Source organism: Erinaceus europaeus, chromosome 14, assembly GCF_950295315.1.
Source record: "Erinaceus europaeus chromosome 14, mEriEur2.1, whole genome shotgun sequence".
Classification (NCBI taxonomy): Eukaryota; Metazoa; Chordata; class Mammalia; order Eulipotyphla; family Erinaceidae; genus Erinaceus; species Erinaceus europaeus.
The window spans coordinates 33,866,692-33,889,801 of NC_080175.1; positions in this window are offsets into that span (position 1 = coordinate 33,866,692).

Here is a 23,110-nt window from a genome sequence, read left to right on the forward strand (position 1 = left end):
ATTGGAAGCCTCCAATCTACTTGGTCTAGGCTTTTGAGAGAGTCCGCATATCAAATACGTAGCCTATCTATTAAAAAGATTCAGTTTGTCTCCTGAGAACCTTTGAGACATACAATTGATTTCCCCCTCTCATATTAATTAACTACTGATTTATATGTCTACATTTTGCTAGGAGTGTACATAAACACCATTCCCATCACCAAAGGACCGTGACCCATCCCTCCCGCCCATTCCCACCCCCCACTGGCCCAGAAAGCTACATGTCTACCCCTCACCACTGGGTTTTTTCTTTGGTGCCCTACTTACAGTTTAGTGAGGTCCTGCTTTTAGTTTCCCTTTCAGATCTTCTAAGTCAGCTTCTGTTGATGAGTGGGATCATCCCATACTCATCTTTAACTTTCTGACTCAGTTCACTTAACATAATTCCTTCTAGCTCTGTCCAAGATGGGTCAGAGAAGGTGGGTTCATTGTTCTTGATAGCTGCATAGTATTCCATTGTGTATATATACCACAGCTTTCTCAGCCATTCATCTGTTGTTGGGCACCTGGGTTGCTTCCAGGTTTTAGCTATTATGAATTGTGCTGCTATGAACATAGGAGTACACACCTCTTTTTGGTTGGGTGTTATGGAGTCCTTGGGGTATAACCCCAGGAGAGGAATTATTGGGTCATATGGAAGGTCCATGTCTAGCCTTCTGAGGGTTTTCCAGACTGCTCTCCACAGAGGCTGTACCAATTTACATTCCCACCAGCAATGTAAAAGGGTTCCTCTGTCCCCACATCCTCTCCAGCATTTGTTGCTGCTGTCCTTTTTGATGTATGCCATTCTTACAGGAGTGAGGTGGTATCTTAGTGTTGTCTTAATTTGCATTTCTCTGACAATCAGTGACCTAGAGCAGTTTTTCATATGTTTGTTAGCCTTTTGGATCTCCTCTGTGGTGAGTGTTTTGTTCATTTCCTCTGCCCATTTTTGGATGGGGTCATTTGCTTTTTTGCGGCTAAGTTTGCTGAGCTCTTTATATATTTTGGTGATTAGTTTCTTGTCTGATGTCTGGCATGTGAAGATCTTCTCCCATTCTGTGAGGGGTCTCTCTGTTTGTTTAATTGTTTCTTTGGATGTGCAGAAGCTTTTCAATTTGATGTAGTCCCATTGGTTTGTTTCTACTTTGGTCTTCCTTGCAATTGGGTTTGATTCATCAAAGATATCCTTGAGGTGTAGATGGGAAAGTGTTTTACCAATGTTTTCCTCTAAGTATTTGATTGTTTCTGGTCTGACATCTAGGTCTTTGATCCATTTGGAGTTGATTTTTGTTTCTGGTGAGATAAAGTGGTTCAATTTCATTCTTCTGCATGTTTCAACCCAGTTTTCCCAGCACCATTTATTGAAGAGAGCCTCCTTCTTCCATTTAATCCTTTGGGCCCCCTTATCAAAGATTAGATGCCCATAGGTGTTGGGATTTACTTCTGGGCTTTCAATTCTGTTCCACTGGTCTGTGTGCCTATTTTTGTTCCAGTACCATGCTGTTTTGATGATGATGGCTTTATAATATAGTTTAAGGTCTGGGAGTGTGATGCCTCCATTTCTGTTTCTTTTCCTCAAGATGGTTTTGGCAATTCTAGGTGTTTTCAGGTTCCAGATAAATGATTGTAGTGTTTGTTCTATTCTCTTAAAGAATCTTGGTGGAACTTTGATGGGTATTGCATTAAATTTGTATATGGCTCTGGGGAGAATGTTCATTTTGATGATATTTATTCTTCCAATCCATGAGCATGGGATATCTTTCCATTTCTTGGTATCAGTTTCTATCTCCTTGAGTAGCGACTCATAGTTTTCAGTATACAAGTCTTTCACTTCTTTGGTCAACTTTATTCCTAGGTATTTGATTGATTTTGCTGAAACAGTGAATGGGAGTGATTTCTGGATGTCTTCTTCTTCAGATTTAGTGTTTGCATAAAGAAATGCCACTGATTTTTGTACATTGATTTTGTAGCCTGATACCTTGCTATATTGCCTAACAACTTCCAGTAATTTTCTACTGGATTCTTTAGGTCTTTCTATGTATACTATCATATCATCTGCAAATAGTGAGAGCTTGACTTCTTCCCTTCCAATCTGTATCCCTTTGATTTCTTTCTCTTGCCTGATTGCTATGGCAAGAACTTCCAATACTATGTTGAAGAGTAACGGTGACAGTGGGCAGCCCTGTCTAGTCCCTGATCTGAGGGGGAATGCTTTCAGCTTCTCTCCATTGAGTATGATGTTGGCTGTAGGTTTGCTATATATAGACTCCACTATCTTGAGGAATTTCCCATCTATTCCCATTTTTTGTAGAGTTTTGAGCATGAATGGGTGTTGGATTTTGTCAAAGGCTTTCTCTGCATCTATTGAGATAATCATGTGGTTTTTGGCTTTGCTTTTATTGATGTGATGAATGACATTGATTGATTTACGGATGTTGAACCAGCCTTGCATTCCTGGGATGAATCCCACTTGGTCATGATGAACAATCTTTTTGATGTGTTGCTGTATCCGGTTGGCCAAGATCTTGTTTAATATTTTGGCATCTATGTTCATCAGAGATATTGGTCTGTAGTTTTCCTTTTTTGTTCTGTCCCTATCAGCTTTTGGTATCAGGGTGATGTTGGCTTCATAAAAGGTGGAAGGGAGTATTCCTGTTTCTTCAATCTTATGGAATAGCTTAAGAAGTATGGGTATTAACTGTTTCCTGAAAGTTTTGTAGAATTCGTTTGTGAAGCCATCTGGTCCAGGACTTTTGTTGTTGGGGAGATTCTTAATAACGGTTTCAATTTCTTTGTCTGTGATTGGTGCATTTAGATTTTGTAGTTCTTCTTGGTTCAGTTTTGGAAGTGCATAGGTTTCTAGGAATTGTTCCATTTCTTCCAGATTCTCTAGCTTGGTGGCATATAGTTCTTTATAGAAGTTTCGCAGAATTCTCTGGATTTCTGTGGTGTCAGTTGTGATATCTCCTGTATCGTTGACAATTCTATTAATTTGAGTCTTCTCTCTTTTTTGTTTGGTGAGTCTGGCTAGGGGTTTGTCAATTTTGTTTAATCTTTCAAAGAACCAACATTTGGCTTCATTGATCTTTTGTATGGTTCTTTTATTTTCGATGTTGTTTATTTCTGCTCTAACTTTAGTGATTTCTGTCCTTCTGGTTGCTTTAGGGTTCCTTTGTTCCTCTTCCTCTAAGTCCTTGAGGTGTGTAGTAAGTTCGTTCATTTGGGCTTCTTCTTGGTGTTTAATATGTGATTGTATAGCTATAAGTTTCCCTCTCAGTACTGCTTTAGCTGTGTCCCAAATATTTTGATAGGTTGTGTCTTCATTTTCATTAGTTTCCAGGAACATTTGAATTTCCTGTTTGAGTGAGTGTCTGACCCAGTGGTTCTTAAGGAGCATGTTGTTTAGTTTCCAAATTCTATGTCTTTTAATAATTTTCTGTTTGTTGTTAAAAGTTAGTTTTACTCCACTGTGGTCTGAGAAGATACTTGGGATGATTTCAATGCTCTTGAATTTATTGATGCTGTCTTTGTGACCTAACATGTGGTCTATCCTTGAGTATGTGTTGTGTGGATTTGAAAAGAAGGTGTATTCTAGTTTTTTGGGGTGGAGGAGTCTGAAAATGTCCAAGAGGTCTAGTCTGTCAATCTCTTCATTCAATTCTCTTATATCTTTATTGGTTCTCTTCTTTGTTGATCTGTCTAAGTGTGAGAGTGGGGTATTGAAGTCTCCCACTATTATTGTATTACTATTGATGTATTTTTGAAATTCTTTCAATAGGTGTTTAATGTATTTAGATGGTCCCTCGTTGGGTGCATAGATGTTAATAATTGTTAAGTCTTCTTGGCTGATTGATCCTCTTATCATTATGTAATGTCCTTGCCTATCTTTTATTACTTTATTTAATTTAAAATCTATCGTGTCTGAGATGAGAATGGCTGTTCCTGCCCTTTTTTGTGGACCGTTAGCCTGTATGATAGTTTTCCATCCTTTCACTTTAAGTCTGTGTTTATCTTGTTGTGACAGATGGGATTCTTGCAAGCAGCATATGGTTGGGTTATGTTTTCTGATCCATCCCCCCACCCTGTGCCTTTGATGGGTGAGTTTAAGCCATTGACATTTATTGATATTATGGATTTAATGTATTGTAGTGCCATTGTTCTAAAAAACAATTTGTTTGCTCTGATATATTACAAGTATTATAGTGATGTTCTTGTTTATAAGAGGTCTTTTAATACCTCTTTCAGGGCTGGCTTGGTGATAGTTGCCTCCTTTAACTGTTGTTTGTCTAAGAAGGTTTTGATCCCTCCATCTAGCTTGAATGAAAGTCTAGCAGGATATATAATCCTTGGTTGAAACCCTTTTTCATTCAGGGCTCGATAGATATCTTGCCACTCCCTTCTGGCTTTTAGAGTTTGAGTTGAAAAATCTGCAGAAAGTCTTATGGGTTTTCCCCTGTATGTGACTTTTTGTTTCTCTCTTGCAGCCTTTAGGATCCTTTCTTTATCCTTACTTCTTCTCATTGTGACTATGATGTGTCTTGGTGTTTTCAGGTCTGGGTTGATTCTGTTTGGTACTCTCTGGGCCTCTTGCACCTTGATATCCTTTCTGTTATTCAGGTCTGGGAAATTTTCTTGTATTATTTCCTCTAGGATGTTTGCTTCCCCTTCCTCTCTTTCTTCCTCTGGCAGGCCAATTATACGAATGTTACTTCTTTTGAGATCATCCCATATGTCTCTGTTGTTGTTTTCAGTGTCTCTCAATCTCTTTTTAAGCTCTTTCACCTCTTTCTTAGTTTTCTCTAACTCATCCTCTGTCTGACTAATTCTGTTTTCTGCTTCTGTTAGTCTGCTTTCCCTTGCCTCAGCTTCTTTCTTCATTACAGCTATTTCAGCTTTCAGTTCTCTAATTGTCTCAAGATAATCAGTATTTTCCTTGGGGGTCTCAACTGTTGTTTCCCTAATACTGCCATTTCTTTCCTCCAATGTTGTTTTCATTTCTGTGATTAATAAGTTTATTATTGCTTGCATACTTTTCTTATCTATGGTTACTTCTGACTGATTTGTGGTTTCTTCTGGGCTCTTGTCTTCATTCATTGGGGTAGCAGTTTTATTTGTTTTTAATCTACCCATTTTTTTTTAATTTATGTGTTTCTCTCTTTTTTTTTTTTAATGTTCTGTTGTTCCTCAGTTGTTGTGTTTTGAACACAAGTAACACTGTACTAAATACCTTTATGACAATTGCACTCACCAACCTCCGGAATAACCGTAGCAACTGAAGTAAGTATTGAAGGAGTTTAATCGTTACCAGTTAGCCAAACAATTTCTCCAGTCCGTGAAAAAATAGTAACCAAATCCCAGTGAAGAAAGAGAAAAGGAAGAGAGGATAGCAAGAATAGACAGTTATGCAAATTTACTATCCAGTGTATATTCTAAGGGTAACAAGAGTGTAAAGGGAACTAGAGCAGAGATACACACATAGAGAGTCCACTCTGGGTCAGATTTCTTCCCCAAAGTAATTCACAAATTCAGAAAGTCAAAGAAGAAAGAAGTGTATGACAAGATTAAAAAAAATAAAATAAAATAAAAAAAAAAAAGAGAGAGAGATTGAGAGAGATAAGAGAGAGAAAAGGGAGAAGATAGGAAGAAGAGTTGTAATTAAAGAGCAGTGCGAGGAACTTCCCAAATGTGTATCAGTGAATTAACAAAAAAAAAAAAAAAAAAAAAAAAAAAAAAAACCCGTGTTTGGTGGTATGGGGTATCCTGCTAGTAGCTGGTCCCAGGCACTGCTTATGGGGGGAGGGGGGGGGCGGGAAGGATGTATGCTTGAAAATTAAAAGGAAGAAAAAAGAATTTTTTTCCCCTACTCTAATTCTTAACCCAAATTAAGTTATAGAAACATCCTTGGTATGACCGTTATGGCCCCTTATTGGATGGCCTGCTAAAGGCAGAAACTCCTATTGTTTACACGAGATGTGTCCGGAGCTCAAAGGCTGGCCGCTTCTGCTTCTCCGGGCGCCATTTTCCGGGAAACCCCGCCCTCCAGACTTTTTTAAAGGATTTCTCAAAAATGAAAACTAGCTCCAAGTCCTTTGATCCAATGAGAGCTATACTCAAGAAGTCTTTGGATCCACCCTCAGGGTCGCGGTGGACCCTGGCAACTCCCAAGAGGCAGCCCCCGAGCTAAAGTGCTCTCTCCGGGTCCTCTGCCCGCCGCGCTCTGCAACCGGCGGAGGAGCCGCCTTCCCGGGCGGGCGGAGGACAATGCCCGGCGCACTCGCCTTGCCTGGCGCCGCCTGGGAATTCTGGCGCCCCGCTAGTCCGTGTCACCTTTGCTCTAATTGTTAACCCAAATTAAACTGTAATAACTTCTTTGGTGCCCCCCCCCCCTTATTGACTGGCCTGCTAAAGGCAGAAAATCCTACCTTTGCCGACGATGCTATCAGAGCACTCGCTGTTAGCGACTTCTCAGGCCGTCGCCATATTACCTCCCCCAAAACTGCAAGTTCTAAGAATGCAGATTGGAAGTCTCATCAACGCAGGTGAGACCTACACTTACCCACAGGTAAAGTCCTTCACGTATGTCTGCTACCTTCCACCCTCACCCATACCCTCATGTTCCTTTTCTCTTCCCTCATCCCTACCCCTTACCACCACCTTTAACTGCTACACTTGAGACTTCGCTTTCTCCCTCTTTAATAAATTTTATAAAACTACTTTCACAAGTTAAGTTACTCTGATAGCATAGGGAAACATTTCCTTTAAAATGCTTTCTGTATGTTGGGAGTCATCCAGTAGTGCTGTTTCTTCCTGGATGACTTTTATAAATGATCATAAGGGAAAGCTGACTAGTGTCAGTGAAATTGCTGACTTGGATAGTATGTGCTTTGCCATGTACATGACCCAGGTTCAAGCCCAACCCCCACCAAATTGAGGTAAATTTGGCATTGTGTTCCCTTTCACTTTCTCTGCAGAGAAAAAAGTAAACAAATAATGAAAGGATTATTTACAAATATAAAATGCAGTTGTAAAAAATGGTTAATGGACTGAATTGGAATCATTAAAATATAATTGGTTGCTTATATTGTACTGTTTATCTTTTTATTTTATTTTATTTTATTATTTTAATATATATGTTTAGAAGACAGAAAAATAAAACTTTTAGAGTTTGAATTTACATATGCCTTCTTAAGATTTAATAGAATATACCTAGAAGAACTCACAAGGAACTGTAAACACTGATTATCGATGAAAGAAAGAAAATCAGTGCCTAGTCTTATGGAATTTTATAGGAGCATTTCAGTGTCTTCTTGGGAATTTTGCCAATTTATGGTGTATTGCAATTAAAATAAGGTTCTTTGTGAATGTGGTTGTGTCTGTGTCAGTCAAGTCATAACTGAAAAAATGGAGTTTCTCTAACCTAAAATATGGCTGATATAGACAGAAAAAAATTTTTGAAGAACAAAAGTCATAAGCATTGCTCCTCTGAAGAAGTTTGAAATTTGTAAATATCCTGCTTATGTTTTCTAATGATCATGGAGTCATATAGAGAGAATATATTAAAATTCAACAGAACATTTATTCATTCTTAATAAAAAATGGTTAACAGAAATGCATATGATAGTTATAGCAGAATGGTATGGAATAAAAGTAGATGTATCGATTAATGGAACAATAATGAGAGTCCGGAAATGGACCTATAGAATTATGGACTACACATGGGGGCAGAAGAGCCAAGAATCTACAATGATGAAGGGAAAATAGCACCAGTAAATGGGGCTGACATATTATACAATCCAAATGTGTAGATATACATCAGTATCTTATACATTACACGAAAGTCACTTAAATATAAATTAAAAATATGAGCTCAAGACATGCTCTAAAATCATATAAAATCGTATTCATACAGGAAATTATTTAATGTTAGCTTTAGTGGTATTTGTAAATTTAAGGGTGTCAATGCAAAAAAAATTGGATTACACAAAACTAAAAAAGTTTCTGTAATTATGGTAAACCATTAATTCCCCCAATAAAAAAAATTGAAAAATCTCTGCACAGCAAGATAAGACATCATCTGTGAAAATTTCACCTATTAAATTAGCATAAGTGTTTGGAAATAATCCATATGACAAGGAGTTAATATCTAATATATATATGTATATACCTCACACAAGTAAACAAAAGCAATGACAAAACACATGAGCAAAGTGATAACATATGTACAAAGGAGGTAAATAGATTTTTGTCCAATTGAGACTTTTGACTTGTGAATAGGCGCATGAAAACAAATCCATTATCTCTTACTGTTAGAAAAATTAAAATTAAGATTGCCTCACATATATTATACTGCTTCATATAAAAGATACTCAAACAGTAGATGTTAAGTAGCATATAGAGAAAAGAGAAACTGCATGCACTGTAGTTAGGAATGAAAACGGGTACAACTGCTATGGAAAAAAAATGTAAATTCCTCAGATCCACAATGAGATATTTCATACATATAGAATAACAAGTACTGGTGAAAATGTGGAATAATGTAACCTTTGTGTACTATTAATGGAAATGGAAATGTGTATAGTCACTCTTGAAAATAGTAAGAAAAGTCCTCAAAATTGTTCAAATTGAACTACCTATATTGTTCAATAGTATCATTTCTGAATATATAATCAAAGTAAGAGGAACTGGGATCTACAAGGAATATCTGCAGTTGTAAGTGCATAATTCATAATAGTCAAGATACCGAAGCAATTTTAACACCTATGAAAGAATAAAGAGTAAAGAAAACAGAATATTCCCAGTGCTGCACGCACACAAGTGGTAAATACTCTGACTCTTCTCTCTGCTGTGTTAATCTCAATCCCTACCTCATGTGAAATAAATGAGATAATTTTTATATAAAATAAGCACATATAAACTCTAGAGAAAAAAACAGATTGAGCACTTAATAGGCTTTATTGCTTTTATTTTGTGGCAAGCAGTGATTCAAAAATTAATTTCCCACTGATGGAAGAGCAGCCACAGTGCTAGAGGCATATTCTATAGTCTCTCTCTCTCTCTCTTTCTCTTTCTCTCTCTCTCTCTTTTACTCTCTGTTCCAGAAGTAAACAAGTCCTAAAAACAAAATAATAAGGACACATCACCAACATTAAATGAAAAAGAATAATATTTCACAAGTTGAGAAGTAGAAAAAATATTCATTAAGGTTAGAAGACTGAATTTAAAGCAATGAAATAGGAACAAAGGGGATGGTTGGCATTTGCTGACATGGTCATTATATTCTCTGCCAATTTTCTACATATAAATTCTGATATCTTCTTGGCTACATGGACTCAGAAGATACAAAACAATCAGGAAGAAAAGATGGGGCTGGAGATGGGTGAGCAAGCACAGTCCGTAAATGTGAGAACCCAGTTCTTGTCATCTCCTGTCCCAGGAATTTGCACCCCCAGGATAAACTGTTCATATTCTCAGAAAAACAGAAACATGGTAACGAAGGGCCAGGGTATGGGATAAAGGGAACAAGCAATCCCACTGAAATGTGTGACTACAGTGTCCTTGGAACACTATCTTAATTTTCAGAGAATATGGAAATATGTGTCCTCTTTCTTTTACTTGCAATTTCCCACACATTTTGATGATGCCAAACCATAACCTTGAACCATTTAGGGAGAACTGTAGAAATAAAGTCGTCTAGATCTTTCTTGGTTCTACGCATTATTTATTTAACCCTGAAGTATGTATTTGCATTCTGAGGCTGACATAGTAGTTCACTTGGATTGTGCATTGCTTTGCTAAATTCTAGACTCTGTTGTGAGTTCACTTCCTGCTGCATTGAATGATACTTCTGCACTGTAATTTCTTCGTACCCCTATGCCCCACTGTCTGTCTCACTCTTTGTATCTGAAAAAGCTATCCTAGAATAGTGAAGCCCCAGAGATGACAATAATAACAAAAGGTAATTAGAATTGTTCAAAACCCGGAAAACTAGTCAATAAATTCATTTACTGAATAAAATAATGCTAAATATGACTAGCCTCTGTTCTTTTTCATCAGTGACAACTGATGAAACACAACTGCTTTCTCTGTTGTGTTTTGTGATGTTATGTACAGAGGAATATATTTTTTTTGGTCAAAATGTGGATGTTGACAATTTCATTACCTGCTTTGTCTCCTTCCAGTATGAAACCCAGATTTCATTATTGGTAAGAATGTCAAAACTGAAATATACTTTCTTAGTTAATTGCAGCAATCTTAAAACTACATAACCAATGTGAAGATAAAGACCTTTTATAAATTGACCATGTCGACACTGCTCTGGTGTAACTTCTGTGCCATATTGCATGCTATCTGAGACTTTAGACTCCTGTGTTAGATTGTCTGGGTTTGAATCCTTCCCTTACCACCTACTTTGCCATGTAACCTTGAACAGCTATCTCTCTTTCAGCTTCCTAATATGCAAAGTTATAGTAAGAACTGCATTGTTTTCTTGGGTAGCTGTGAGGATAGAATGTGGAAAAGATGAAAGTAAGTAGAAGAAAGAGGTTTGATTGTAGAGAAAAAAATCACTGTGGAGACTGCAGTTTCAGGGAAAGTGTCCAGAGACTGATTCCACAACTGTTCAACTTCCTCTCTCTGTTCTAGTGTTTTCCAAGATACCTCTCTTTCACATACAAAACAAGAACATGATAAAAAAATGAGAAGCCCCTGAGCAAACATCTCAACAAAAAGGAAACGTAGATGATTAACAGAATATGTAATAATACTTATCATCACTTCTCTTTTGATGGGATACGGAGTTCTGGTGGTGAGAACTGTGTGGAGTTGCACCCCTCTTATGGTTTTGCCAATGTTTTCTTTTTATAAATAAAAAAAATAAAAAGCTATTCCATTTAAGACAATGTGTCTTTTTAAATTTATGTTATTACTGATTTAATAATGATTTACAATACTGTGGCATAAGAAAGGTACAATTCTATACAATTTCCACCACCAGAGTTCTGTTTCCCATCCCCTTCATTGGAAGCTTCAGTATTATTTATCCCTCTGGGAATATGGACCAAAGATATTTATGGGTTGCAGAAAGTGAGAGGTCTGGCGTCTGTAATTGCTTCTCAGCTGGACATAGGCGTTGACAGCTCGAGCCATACCCCAGCCTGTTCTTGTCTTTCCCTAGTGGGGTAGGACCTTGGGGAGGTGGGATTCCTAGACACATTGGTGAGGTAGTCCGCCCAGGGAAGTCAGTTTGGCATAATGGTAGTATCTGCAACCTGGTGGCTGGAAAGCATTAAGATATAAAGCAGAAAAAAAATGTTTAATATTCAGAAACCTAAAGGTAAAACAATAGCAGATGAGATTTGGAGTCTTCATATTGGAAGAAGTTAAGAAGTCTATTTTAGGTTTATTCTGATGAGTCCATGACTTTACTAATTTTACTAATTTTTGCCTTGGCCAGACAGATAACATGCAGGTAGGTTAAAAATATTGTCTATGAGGATTCTGTCAGAGTTGGGAATAGGACCAGAAAGCTAGATCAGGGCAGAGAGTAGCTCCAAAACATGGGGAAAGTATATAAATACTGTTAACTGTAAACCCTATCCATCTGACCTAGGGCCATGTCTATTTAGCATATGAGCCTGTGTAATCTCTGCATTCTTGTTGATCTGAGCTCACATTCCATGTTCATAGCTAGCAACATTTTAAGCTGCACTCATTCTAGCCCATAGGATTCCTAAGCTCATCATCACTTCTTACTAGGGAAACGCAAGCCAAAGCTACAATGAGATATCATCTCACACCTGTGAGAATGCCCTACATCCAAAAGATTAGAAACAACAACTGCTGGTGAGGATATGGAGACAATTAAATCCACATACACTGTTAATGGGAATGTAAACTGGTACATCATCTTACTGAAAATAGTGATAAGATTTCTCAATAGATGATAAACAAACACCTATTTTGGGGAAATGGGGAATATATTCTCATCACATCAACAATCATGTAAATCAACATCCCCTCATTAAAGTGATACTGAAATTGAAAACAAATAAAGCAACGGGTATTGAATTATCTTCCAGTAAAAGGGTAGGCTCATTGAAAAGATAAGCATGTTTATGGGGTTGAAGGGATAGAATTCAGTATAAATGAAGGGAATCAAAGCTAAATTTATCTATGACAATGGCACATGATTGAAAATAGTATCATAAATTCAGAACTTTTTCAGTGTTGGGGAATAAGAAAATTATTACAATATTTTACTGAATATTTCGACATAATCTATGTTTTTCTAAATGGGGTCTAACCATAATTATAACACTTATTTAAATTAAATTCTTTGGACTACATATCTCTCTATAGTTCACAGATTACAATCAAATGGTGTAATTGATAAAATTATTTGAAAATTTTTATTTTTTTAAATTTATTTATTGGGGGCTAATGGTTTATAGTTGACACTAAAATACAACAGTGAGTGCATGCATAATATTTCCACATAACAATACAACCCCCACTAGGTCCTCCTCTGCCATCACATTCCAGGACCTAAACTCCCACCCCCCAAACCCCAAAGTCTTACTTTTGTTCAGTACACCAACTCCAGCCCAATTTCTGCTTAGTGTTTTCCAATATGATCTTGACAATTTTTAAATGAATAGAATTGTATTTTTAGAAATCATCTTATTCTGATATGACTATACCATGATGTAATGAAGACTTATACAATAATCTCTTATAAAAAGAGCTACAATGTTTTATTAATGAGAAAAGCAATTTTATATACATAACATTTTATTATTATGACAATCAATTTTTTCCATTTTTTACAATTTCTTAATTGGGAAACCAAAGTTTTACATTAGACAGTAAATACAATTATTTGCACATGCATAACATTTCCAGGTTTTCCATATAACAATACAGCTTCCTCTAGTTCCTTTGTCATCCTTCGTGGATCCGTATTCTCCCCACCCAGCCACCCACCCCAGAGTCTTCTACTTTGGTGCAATACGCCAATTCCAGTTCAGGTTCTACTTGAATTTTCTCTTCTGATCTTGTTTTTCAACTTCTGCCTGAGAGTGAGGACACCCCATATTCATCCTTCTGTTTCTGACTTATTTCACTTAACATGATTTTTTCAAGCTACATCCAAGAGGGGCTAAAAATGGTGAAGTCACCGTTTTTAATAGCTGAGTAGCATTCCATTGTGTATATATATACCACAACTTGCTCAGCCATTCATCTGTTGTTGGACACCTGGGTTGCTTCCAGGTTTTGGCTATTACAAATTGTGTTGCTAAGAATATATTTGTACACAGATGTTTTTGGACGGGTTTGTTGTGTTCCTTAGGATATATTCCCAAGAGAACAATTGAAGGATCATAGGGTAGGTCCATTTCTAGCCTTCTGAGAGTTCTCCAGACTATTCTCTACAGAGGTTGGACCAATTGACATTCCCACCAGCAGTGAAGGAGGGTTCCTTTGACCCCACAACCTCTTCAGCATTTACTGCTGCTGCTACCTTTACATGTATGACATTTACCTTTAATGTATGACATTCTCACAGGAATGAAGTGATATCATTGTTGTCTTTATTTGCATTTCTCTGAAAATCAAAGACTTGGAGCATTTTTCCATGTGTTTCCTGGCCTTTTGGATCTCTTCTGTGGTGAATATTCTATGTCCTCTCCGCATTTCTGGATGGGGTCACTTGTTTTCTTATGGCTGAGTTTGGTAAGCTCTTTATGTATATATTTGGTTATTAAACTCTTATCTGATGTATGGCAGGTAAAGATCTTCTTCCATACTGTGAGGGGTCACTTGGTTTGGGTAGTGGTTTCTTTTGCTGTGCAGAAGCTTTTTAATTTGTTGTAGTCTCATAGGTTTATATATACCTTAGTCTTCTTTGAAATTGGATTCGTTTCATTGAAGATGTCTTTAAAATTTATGTGGATAAGAGTTCTGCCAATATATGATAAATATATTCCTCTAAATATATGATAGTTTATGGTCTAACATCCAAGTCCTTGATCCACTTGGAATTTACTTTTGTGATTGATGAAACACAGTGGTTAAGTTTCATTCTTCTGAATGTTTCAACCCATTTTTTCCAACAAGATTTGTCGAAGAGACTCTGCTTTCCCCATTTAATAGTCTGGGCATCTTTGTCAAATATTAGATGTTCTTAGGTGTGGGGGTTTACTTCTGGGCTCTCACTTTTATTCCACTGGTCATTGTTTCTCTTCATGTTCTAGTACCAAGCAGTTTTGATGACAACAGCCCTATAATACAATTTGAGGTCTGGGAGTGTGATGCCTCCAGTTCTGTTCTTTCTTCTCAAGATTGTTTTGGCAATTCTAGGTCGAGATAAGCATTTGTGGCATTTGTTTTATTCTCCTAAAAAAGTGGTTGGGATCTTGATGGGAATATATTAAATTTATATATGACCCTGGGTAGTATATTCATTTTGATGATGTTAATTCTTCCAACCCATGAACAGGGGATATCTTTCCACTTCTTTGTTTTTTTTTTTTTTTTTTTTTCTATTTCCTTAAGTAGTGACTCTTAATTTCCAGTATACAAGTCTTTCACTTCCTTGGGTAGGTTTATTCCTAGATATTTTATTGTTTTTGTTGCTATAGTAAAAGGAGTTGATTTCATCTTCTTCTAATGTAGTGTTTGCATAGACGAATGCCACTGACTTTTGTATGTTAATTTTGTAGCCTGACACCTTACTGTATTGCCTGATGATTTCCAAAAGCTTCTTGCTAGATTCCTTAGGTTTTTATATGTATACAATCATGTCATCTGCAAATAGGGAGAGTTTGACTTCTTTTCCAATCTGTATGCCTTTAAATACTTGCTCCTGCCTGATTGCTATGGCAAGAACTTCCAACACTATGTTTAATAGTAATGGTGTTAGTGGGCAGCCCTGTCTAGTACCTTATCTGAAGGGAAATGCTTCCAGTTTCTCACCATTTGAGTATGATGTTGGCTGTATGTTTGCTGTATATAGACTCCATCATCTTCAGGAATTTTTCCATCTATTACCATTTTTATAGTGTTTTGATCATAAAGGGGTGTTGTATTTTGTCAAAGGCTTTCTCTACATCTATTGATATGACCATGTGGTTTTTGGTCTTGCTTTTATTGATGTGGTGGATCATGTTGATTGATTTCCATATATGAAACCAACCTTGCATGCCTGGGATAAACCCCACTTGGTCATGATGAACAATCTTTTTAATATACTGCTGTATCCATTTGGCTAGAATTTTATTCATTATTTTGGCATCTATGTTACTTCTTTTTTAGTTGTCTCTAATTTGTCCTCAATCTTGGTAATTCTGTCTTCAGCCTCATTTATTCTTTCTCCCCTCTAATGTTTTCTGGAGTTCATCTATTTTGTTACCCAGTTCTGATACTGTTTTAGTTTGTTCAGCTATTTGTGTTCTTAGTTCAGCTATTTCAGCTTTCAGCTCTCTAATAACCTTGAGATAATTAGTGTTTTCTTCCAGAGTCTTATTTGTTGTTTCTGCATTTCTGATGACAATGCTTTCAACCTCATTACTCACTCCTTTATTATTTCCTTGACTAGTGTTTGGATACTGACCTCATTATTTTCTGCTTCAACCTTTGGAGGGCTTTTAGCTATACACTTGCCCTGGTTCATTTCTCCAATATTTATTCTTGTTGGTTTAACCATTCTATATAGTATATTATGAGGTCCGTCTCTAAGTATTATTTAAATTACTCATCACTCTTGTCTGGACTTACTTGTATTTAAATAAGGTACACAAAGGGTTCACAGTTGTAGAAATTAATAGTTACTTCAATATTATTTTAATCCCTCAGTTGGAACACAGTGGTTTTTAAAGCCTCTTTTGTTCTTTTTCTTCCCTGTAGGCTATGGGAGCCTGAGGACTTTTAAACTATAACTAGGCTTCTTAACTTAATCCCTCACTCCTGAGTGAGAGATAAAGCAGGGTGGGGGAGAGATAATACAATGGTTATGCAAAAAGACTCTCACACCCCAAGGATCCAAAGCTCCAGACTCAATTCAACTCTTCTGGCAAGCCAGGCAACACTGGTAGTCCCATTAATTTCATAACAAGTCCCGTTTATAGTCTGTAGGTTCTGAGGCAACTATTCACTATGTTCTCATTAGGAGAACAACATGGAAAGGCTCCCACCACACAGCCTCACAGCTAAGCCACCAAAGTGTAGATCTTCTCCTGAGTTTCCTGGTTAGTTCTTTTTCCCCTAATGTCAGCACAGGGCCTCCCCACTACTGCTCCAGCATTTGAGGGCAGTAGCAATAGATACTCACAGCCGTCTTTTTGTTGGTGAAACAGACTGGAAGTGGTGCCTCGACTGGTAAACTGTCAAACTGTTCCCAGCCACTTAGTCTCTCCCTAGACTCCTCTCTGTCCATGAGCCACACTTATTTGTACTCACCAGTGATTTGGTGGGTTCCTGAAGTCATTCTAGTCCTGCCTTGTTGTGGTCCCAGATGATCTCCTTTCCATTTTTTCCATCTTATTGGATAGGACAGAGATAGAGGAGAAAGGTAAGACACCTACAGACCTGCTTCATCACTCTTGAAGTACCCCCCCCCCCAACCGCATGCAGCTGGGGAGCTGGGGGCTTGAACCTGGATCCTTGTGTGTATCCTTCCACTTAGTACTATGCACACTTAATGCCAGGCTCCAATTTTTTTTTAATAGGAGTTATGTGAGTACAACCTTCTTTAAGAATGTAAATACTATTTATGAATTTCTTTTGTCACTAGGACTTCACTGCTCCAGACTAACTTCTTCCTGCAGAAATATGTCACCATGTTCAAGCACCCAAGTTCAAGCCCTGGGACCCCCACCTTCTGAGGGCAAGGTTCAAAGTGATGAAGCAATGCTTGAGATGTTTCCTTACCTCTTCTTCTTCTTTCTATTTCTCTCTAATCAAATAAAAATAAAAACAAAAAAAGGAAGACCATAATAATTAAGAGTACTAAGTGAACTGTCTTGGTTAGAGCCACTTTTGAATTAAGAATCACACTCTGTCTGAGACATTCAGCTGAGATAAATGAACATGATATATAATACCATACCTTTATGATCTGAAATAAAGTATTTCAGCTAGAAGGTCAGAAAATTTCTACTCATGCTCTTTGTAGAAGTGTCATTTTGAATATTTATAACAGCAGCATCCCTTGCAGTGAAATTAAAACTATATGAGTGTGTTCTCTTATTTTTATTTTATGAAAGTGAAAGAGGGAGAGAATGAGAAGTATATTTCTAGAACATGTGAACCCAGGTAAATTGTACTCAGGGTTTCATGCAATAAGACTTGCACTATACTTGCTGAGCCACTCCCATGCACTAAAGTATAAGCAGAATTCATTTCATGATTTAGTATTTCACTATTGAGCCCACTGAGTTACTATTGCTCTTTATATGTACCTACAAAATGTTTTTCATAAAGAGGTGAGAAAATGTACTTTTCTTAGTATGCTAATGAAGCTGTATCTCAGAAGTAGAAAGTACATGTTAAAAATAATCAAGTAGGACAATTTTAAATTATTGGCATATCAATGATTTGCCAGTCAGTCTCTGTAACTGTGATTCAAAGTCTCCGAGCTTGATGTAGTTCTTTTAAAATTGGCTATTTGCAACAGATAAACACTGGAAATTGAATGAGAGGAGTACTTGCATTTATACCCTTGGGAAGTTTGCCTTTTCATAGTGATGACTGAACAAAAGAAAAAGATGTCAAATGCATAGCTTACAATTACTAAAGCTCTAAAACTAATTTTAAAGCATTTACTTTGCTAAAAAGGTCATCATTGCAGTCATTTTCAAACACCTACCCTTGAATAAGTTTAAGTTACTAAAATCTCATTTACCACTGAGGGAAAAGTAAGAAGGTGGCTAAGCCTTGGTTTCAATTACATTTCAGTTGCTTAAACATTTCCAACTCACAGTGATTCCTTATTTATACTGACATGATTTTAAATCCATCTATTTATATGTGTGAGACAGTGAAGCAACTGAAGTACAATTTAAAAAATGGATTTCACCAGGTTGTAGGGTCTAAAGAATGTCAATCAGTGCCACTGAATGAAAGGATGTGAGGTCTTTCTCAGGGAAAGTATTGTCCCTTTTGTGAAGAGAACAAAACAAATCTCTGCAGATATAGAGGAAGGAGAAACTTGCTTGTGCAATCTGGATGTATTCAGATGGGGAATAGATAGTGTTCAAATAGACAACAAGAAGAAATCTAATACACAAAAGAAATGAACAGCAATTAAACTAAAGAGATTTAAGTAAGTGGTTTCCTGAATCACACTATAACAGAAATCAAGATGCAAAGGGACAGAGTGAAAGATGGAGACAAATTAGGATGGGACCACCAGGATGACAGACCACACTATACCCAACTCTAATACATTGGAACAACTGTCCAATTCCTGGTTAAATTATTATTCAAATTTTTATAAAAGCAAATAACTATTCAATTTAATGATTCCTAGCATTAACTAGTGGGTGTGTGTGTGTGTGTGTGTGTGTGTGTGTGTGTGTGTGTGTGTGTGTGTGATGGATAGCATGATTCTACTAATCTCTCTGCTACATCAAATTTCTCTATGAGTTGCTGTGGAAGTTTCAGAATTAGTCAAGACACCCAACATACCCTTCTGACTCAGATGAGAACAACAGGAACCACCCCCAGCAAACATCAACTTTTATTCTCCTCCAGATCCTCCTTTTGTAAATTTCCACCAAGGTTGTCACTGGGGCTCTGTAGCTACTCAACCAATATACCACACCTAACAGCCATTTTTATTCCTTTTTTTCCTTTATTTTTATATTTGGTTAGAGAGGAATAGAAATAAAAGGTTGAGACAAGGAGACAGCTCAAGCATTGCTTCATCACTTTGAAGCTTGCCCTCAGCAAGTGGGGGGTCCCAGGACTTGAACTTGGGTCCTTGAACATGGTGATGTTTGTGCTCTATACACTGTGCCAACATTGGACCCTATTAAAGCTTTTCCATATTCATATATTGTTTTCCCTATTGTCCATGTGCTAAGGATTCATCATTTATATTTTATGTTTATTTTTATTTTATTTTATTTATTTATTTTTTGGCCTCCAGGGTTATCACTGAGGCTCCATGCATGCCTTAGGAATCCACTGCTCTGGGGAGCTGAGCCAGGATGGTGACTTGGAAACAACAGCTGTTGTGAGCTTCAAACAGAAACAACTTACAAGCTGGGATACTCTGGATAATGGGTCAGCTGTAGGAGTGTGAACAAGGGGTAATCATGTTGACACCAAAAAAGAGTCCTATAACCCACTCTTGGACTGGAAAACAGAGGCCAAAAGGAATAAGACAAGAAAATCTTTTTGGCTTGATTATTTCTGAAGTTACTCCTCCCCCCACCCACCCAAAAAAATAGCCCCTTAAAGGCTGGGCAGCCTCTCCTAGCAAGCTTCCTGCTGAAAGATTTTCTTTACCAAGATTCCTGGCACACCAGGGGTGTCATTTGTCATTCCAAGCCTTTTTCTTTTTGTTTACTGCTCCGTTTGCTTGTTTGTTTGTTTGTTTGTTTTAGGTGGCTGGAGTTCTACTTGAGTGACAAAATACCTGACCAATCAAAGCCTCAGTCCTGTCTGGGAAAGTCTACCTGGAGGTTTTCTTTTTTTTTTGGATACTGCTTATAATTGGGTGTCTTTGCTCAGGCTACCTGCAGCCAGTCTGGAGCTATCCTGGCAGCACACTGACTGTTAGGGTTTTATACTCTATTTTAATTTATTATTATTATTACTATTATTATATACATGTGTCCATATTCCCTCTTCCTTCCTCAGGTTCACCAAAATTAACTGTTGTTGTTTTTTCAGTTGATAAGTGACTGGGAATCCTATCCATTGTGCGATAAACCTGTTTCTCCTTTTTCCCTTCATTTTCCTTTTTCTCTCCTCCTAGCCAAAAAAAAAAAAAAACTCTTTCACTGTGTGTTTTTTCTCTCTCTCTCTCTCTTTTCCTTTTCTGCCTTCTTTTGCTTTCTGAATTCTATGATACTTGTTTGGGAATTATTTTGTGTAAGAAATCTGACTCGGAGTGGACTCTGTGTATGTGTGCATGTTTCTCTTTTTTACTTCCCTTTCTCCTCTTCCTATCCCTAGAATTTACAGTGGACAGTAGATTTTCATAATTGTCTATTCTTGCTCAGCACTTCTTTTCTTTTTATTTTTTTCTTGGTTTTGGTTGTTATGACAAGAAAAGAAAATGAAAGACAGAACAGAAAAATAAAAAAAAACACATCAGTAAAAAAAAAAAGGTTAAATCAAGAGCAAATAAAACTGCTACCACAATGAATCAGGACAAGAGCCCAGAAGAAACTCCAAATCAGTCAGAAGTAACCATAGATTAGAATAGCTTGCAAGCAATAATAAACTTAATAGTCACAGAAATGAAGAGAACTATGGAGGAAAGAGCGATCAGAATTATGGAAACAACAGATGAGACCCTCAAGGAAAATACTAGCTACCTTGAAGTAATTAGAGATCTGAAGTAGCTGAGGTAAAAGGCCAATTAGCAGAGCAAACTAATACTACAACTGAGCTGATAAAAGAAGCTTCTTCTTCTAGCGTTTGCCCTTCTTCTGTAGCCAGTCAACAGCATCAGGTTGAGCCTGATGTAAAGTTTTGAGACCTCCTTTGAATCTGAAGAGGTGGCAGTCGTTGACTATGTGGGTCATAGTCTGTCTGTAGCCACAGGGGCAGTTCGGGTCGTCTCTGGCTCCCCAGCGATGGAACATAGCGGCACACCAGCCATGGCCTGTTCGATAGCTATTGAGGAGAGCTCAGTCATAATGTGCTAGGTCAAAGCCGGGTTGACGCTTGCAGGGGTCTGTGATGAGGTGTTTGTTCTTTACCTCAGCTGACTGCCAACTCTGTTTCCAAGAGTCTGAAACAGAGAAGTTCAGTGTAGGCATAGGAGACCAGATTGGATGACGAGATGTCAAGCGTTGAACAGGGTAGGCGAAGATATCTGTGTATATTGGCAGGTCCAGTCGAGCGTAGACGTGGGAAATGAACTTAGATGATGCCGCATCCCGATGAATATCTGGCAGGGCGATGTTGCTAAGAACTGGCATCCATGGAACCGGGGTGGAACGGATGGTTCCAGAAATTATCTTCATGGAGGAATATAATTTGGAATTGACCAAGTGGACATGGGGGCTACGGAACCATACTGGGGCACAGTATTCTGCAGTGGAATAGCATAATGCCAGAGACGATGATCTGATTGTAGTGTGGAAGCGCTCGCGCCCCATGAGGAGCTGGCCAGTCTTGCAATGATGTTATTCCTCGCGCCCACCTTTGCTGCAGTTTTTATGAGATGTTCGTGAAATGACAGAGTGAGATCGAGAGTGATGCCAAGATAGACTGACTGGGCTTCATGCCGGATTCTCGTATCGTCAAGCTGCACATTAAGCTCACGCAAGGCCACTGAGAAGCTGAGGGAAGGGAAAGGAAAGCAGACTAACAGAAGGGAAGGAAAAGAAGACTAACAGAAGCAAAAAACATAATGAGTCAAACAGAGGATGAGCTAGATAAAACTAAGGAAGAGGTAAAAGAGCTCAAAAAGAGATCCAGAGACACTAAAAAAATAACAGAGACATATGGGATGATAAAAAGAAGCAACATTCATATAATTGACCTACCAGAAGAAGAAAGAGAGGAAAGGGAAGTAAAAATCCTAGAGGAAATAATAGAAGACAACTTCTCAGACTTCACATACAGGGGACAACCCATAAGACTATCAGCAGACTTATCTATTCAAACTCTAAAAGCCAGAAGAGAATGCCAATTTATCAAGTCCTGGATGAAAAAGGTTTCAACCAAGGATAATGTATCCTGCTAGACTTTAATTCAAACTACATGGAGGGATCAAAACCTTCTCATACAGGCAACAGTTAAAGGAGGCAACCATCATCAAGCTTGCACTGAAAGATGTTCTAAAAGACCTCTTATAAGCTACAACATCACCATAATACTTGCCATATATCAGAGCAAATAAAAATTATTCAGTCATGACTCTACAATTCATTAAATACATAGTATCAATAAATGTCTATGGCCTAATCTCATCCATTAAGAGGCACAGAGTGGGAGCATGGATCAAAAAATACAACCCAACCACACAATGCTTGCAGGAATCCCACCTTACCTAACAAGACAAACATAGACTTAAAGTGAAAGGATGGAAAACTATCATACAGGCTAATGGACCACAAAAAAAGGGGCAGGAACAGCCATTCTCATCTCTGACACCATAGACTTTAAATTAAATAAAGTACTAAAAGATAGGCAAGGCCTTTACATAGTGATTAGAGGATCAATCAATCAAGAATATTTAACAATTATTAACATCTATGCACCCGATGAGGGATTTTCTAAATACATTAAACACCTACTGAAAGAACTACAAAAATACATCAATAGTAATACAATAATAGTGGGAGGCTTCAACACCCCACTCTCACACTTAGACAGATAACTGAAGCAGAGAATCAACAAAGAAACAAGGAAATTAAATGAAGAGATAGACAGACTAGACCTCCTGGACATTTTCAGAGTACTTCACCCCAAAATGCTGGAATACACATTCTTTTCAAATCAACACAGCACAACCTCAAGGGAAGACCACATGTTAGGCCACAAAGACACTATCAACAAATTCAAGAGCATTGAAATCATCCCATGCATCTTCTCTGACTACAGTGGGGTGGAGATAACATTCAACAATGAACAAAAATTTACTAAAAATCACAAAATTTGGAAACTCAACAACATGCTACTTATGAACCACTGGGTCAGAGAGGCACTAAAGCAAGAAATGCAAATGTTCTTGGAAACAAATGAAAATGAAGTCACAAGCTATCAAAATATTTGGGACACAGCTAAAGCAATATTGAGAGTGAAACTCATAGCCATACAATCACACATTAGAGAACAAGAAAAAGCTCAAATTAACAACCTTACTGCACACCTTAAGGACTTAGAGGCAGAGGAACAAAGGCACCCT